General features: G+C 33.3%; 1 pseudogene; it reads right to left on the bottom strand.

The window, feature by feature from the left end:
- On the bottom strand, window positions 244-3,348 carry LOC110268483 (annotated as a pseudogene).

Below are 4,189 nucleotides of genomic sequence, written 5' to 3'. Positions count from 1 at the left end.
TGAGAAACCCTACAATCTATTGTCACTGCACTTCTGAATCAACAATCCATGATCCTTGGTTCCTTGAAGATACCGAAGTACCCTTTTTGCTGCTTTCCAATGAGCCAGCAATGGAGAATGCATGAGTTGACTAATTTTAGTGACTGCATATGATATATCTGGGCGTATGATGGTCAAATATTGCAAGGAACCTACTACTGTTCTATATAGTTTAGGATCTTCAAAACTTTCTGAACTTGTAGACATTAATTAAAGGGAAGAAACCATTGGTGTTGGCATAGGACTAGCCTCACCCATGCCAATTTTAGATAAAAGATCATGAATGTACTTTGTTTGTGATAGATGCAAATTTTTAGAATCAGTTTTGTGAACTTCTATGCCTAAGAAATAATTTAACTCACCAAGATCTTTTAAGAAAAGACTTTATCAAGAGAGTGTATCATAGAATCCACTTCATAAGCATCACTATGAGTGATGATAATATCATCTACATAACACAAGATATATATAACAGAATTTGAAGTATTCCTAACAAATAAAGAAGTATCAAATTTTGTACTTTGAAAACCAAAAGATGTTAGAGTCGTGCTAAGTTTATTAAAGGGGCTTATTTTAAGCCATATAATGATTTATTTAGTTTACATACATGTTCAGAGGAGGATTGTTCAAAAACAATTGGTTGCTTCATATATATGGTGTGATGCAAATCTCCATTAAGAAATGCATTATTGAAATCAAACTGTCTTAAAATCTAGTTTTTAGACACTATAATGCTTAATATTAAACGAATTGTAGTGGGTCTAATGACCGGACTGAATACTTGCTCAAAATCAAAACCTTCCTCTTGATGGAAGCCTTGGGTAACAAGTCTAGCTTTATACTTTTGTATAGAGCCATCCTGGTGCCTTTTCATTGTAAATTTCCATCTGTAGGCTTTGAAATTGTAGTCCAAGTGTTGGTCCTCATTAAAGCTTGGTATTCCTCTTCCATAGCTTTCTGCCAAATAGGAATTTTGAGGGCAACTGATGCTGATTCTAAGTTTTGAAGGGTTGTGGTAAAATTTTTGGGTTTTAAACTGTTGGTTTTTGATATAGTAATCATGGGATGGACATTAGTTGGAGAATTTTTATTTTTGATATGAGAAATTTCAGAATTATCAATAGGAGGAAGTAGAATTGCTATATCTGAAATAGGTAAAATTGGTGGGTTTTGTTGAGGGACAAAGTTTGAGGATGAAGGATCACTTATTCTGATGTTATTAGGTTCTAAATGGCTTGAGCTAGAGGGCATAGTTGATGATGTAAGGGCAGAATGCTGCAAAGGAAGACTATATGAAGCAAATAATGGTGAGTAATCATAATGTGGTACATCAGAAACAGATTTGTTATTGGTTGAATTATTAGTAAAGAGTTGTAGATATGGAAAATTATTTTCATCGAATAAGACATGTCTAGAAATATAAATTTTGCCATTGGAGGACAGACATTTGTATCCTTTAAAATCAGGTGAATATCCTATAAAAACACACTTATGTTATCTATGTTCAAGTTTGTTCTTAGTGTATGGTTTTAACCAGGGATAGCAAGCACTTCCAAAGATTCTCAGTATAGTATAATCTGGTTTGTGTGAAAAGATTAACTCATTTGGTGATTTGTTATTCAAGGTTTTAGTTGGAATTCTTTTAACAAGAAAAGTGGCAGTAATCACAGCTTCATCCCAGTAAATTAAAGGCATGAAAGCTGTAGAAAGCATAGCTAGACTCATTTCCACTAAATGTGTATGCTTTCTTTCAGCCAATCTATTTTGTTCTAATGTATATGGGCAAGAAAACCTATGATGAATGCCTTCCTGTATCAAGAAATTAGTGAATTCATTGGAAGTATATTCAGTTCCTTTATCAGATAGTAGTTCTTTGATTTTGCAATTAGTTAAATTTTCTATGTAGGACTTATACTGTGTAAAAGCTCTAAATACTTGAGATTTATGTGTTAGCAAATAAGTGCAGGTAAATTGAGTGTATGCATCTATGAAAGTGACATAGTATCTATAACCTAAATGAGATGTAAGAGGTGCAGGTCCCCATACATCAGAATGCACAAGTTGTAATGGTGTATGATAGACAGTGTTAGAATCAGAAAAGGAAAATTTATGCATTTTTGCATTAGCACAGTTTTCACAAATATTAGATGAGAAAATGGATTCATTTTTATTAAGATCAAAGGGAATATTACATTGAGAAAGAACTTGTCAAGCAGTATTAGTGGCTGAGTGTCCAAGCCTCTTATGCCATAAGTCAACGGAAGAACAAAGAGTAGTATGTAAAGTTGGAGTCATGTTTAAAGATGTTGGTTTGGGTATAGTAATGTTGATAAATTTGTATAATCCACCATTCCTATAACTCTGCAGAAGAATCTTATGAGTGTATTCACATTTCACAACACAGTAAAAAGTATGAAATTGAAAATAAACCTTGTTGTCTTCAGCAAATTTTGAAACACTTAACAAGTTCTTTGTAATTTCAGGACTGTGTATGAGTTTTTGTAAAGAAAACCATCTATTTGAATCAAAAGAATAAAGCAAAGAACTACCAATATGTTGTATAGAGATACCTGCACCATTTTCAATTTACACTTGATCAGGTCCATTGTAATCTGATCCAGAGTGCATATTAGAAGAATTTGGTGTCACATGATTTGATGTACCAGAATCCGGGTACCACGATGAATCTGTGATGGTTGATGGAACAACAACATATGCAGAAGGATTGTGAAAAGAATTTGCTGGTGGAGGAGGTGTAGGTGCCGAAGAATTGCTAGATGAAGGTACAGATGAAGAATCTTGAGAAAAATTATTGTTTCTGATGAGTTGAGATTGTGATGGGGGAGGAATTTCTTGGTTGAACTTATGAAAATAGTGCCAAGCTATTTGGCCAATTCTTCCACATACTTGGCATTGTGGTCTTGGTGATGAATAGAAGCCTCTACCTCCTCTTGAGAATCTTCCTCCATTTCTTCCTCTTCTACAACTGTTACCACTATTAAAATTGGGAATAGCTGGAAATGAATTATGAGCTAAATTTGTTTGAATCAAATTGGGTTGAGATCTTTTGTATTTTTCTAACATATCATCATTTGTGAGAATAAGAATTTTAACTTCATAAAGTGTGTACAATTCTGGTTTGGAAGTGATTGTTATATGAAGCATCTGATATTCTTCGTTCAACCCATCAAGAATAGCTTCAATCTGTTTTGTTGGCTTAAGAGGTTTTCCCAAAGCTGCTAAGGAATCTGCAATAGTCTTGATTTTAGAGATGTATTCTTTTGCTGTCAAACCGTGTTTCTTGGTCATCTTCAACTGTGCTTTCAGCTTTTTAATTCTGAATTTAGTGGATTCTGCAAAGTAGCTTTCAATTTTCTCCCAAATCTAATAAGAGAAAGTGCACCCTATCATTTTTGGGGTAAAAGCAGAATCCATATACGCCAGCAGCCAAGAAATCAAATTCTGATCATCTTGAACCCATTGCTTGTATTCAGGAGATTCAATACCAACTAATTCATCTTTAGCTGCAGAAAATTGTTGAGGAATCCTTTCTTTAGACAAGTGATCTTCCAGAAGCTGATCTCAAATGGCAGCAAGTGTCTGTTGTTGCCAAATTTTATGATTATTCTCTCCCAGCTTGTCTTGAATTGGATTGAATGGTCTCTGATTGAAGAATTGTTGAAAAATCTTATTGTTATTGTTGTTGTTGTTGGCCACCACATTGTGTAATGTGACTGAATCATTTAAAGAAGCCATGGACATTTATCCTAAGCTCTTGAAACCATAAAGAGATTTCAAGTTCTTCACTTGTGTTGTGAGAAACAATACTGAGAATTAGAGAAAAAGAGATGAAGACTTGTGTTTAGAACAGAATATTAACTTTGCATGGTATTGAAACTGAACTAAGGAACCAGTAGCACGTACAAAGACATATAAAAATGTGCCATATTTCACCCTCTCATAACAATTGAAATCAAATATTTTCATCTAAAATTAAAAAAAATTTCCTTTCTCTCTCTCTTTTTATCTATCTCTCCCATTTTTTCACTCACTCTATCTATCAATGATTAATTACAAATTTGACAATCAAAATATATAACATAACATTATCTAATTACATTTAAATTAAATTAAAAAATCAAACTTTCAA

Source organism: Arachis ipaensis, chromosome B10 (assembly GCF_000816755.2).
Source record: "Arachis ipaensis cultivar K30076 chromosome B10, Araip1.1, whole genome shotgun sequence".
Lineage (NCBI taxonomy): Eukaryota > Viridiplantae > Streptophyta > Magnoliopsida > Fabales > Fabaceae > Arachis > Arachis ipaensis.
Note: the sequence above shows the minus strand (reverse complement) of the source record. Positions and strands in the feature narration are given on the sequence as shown.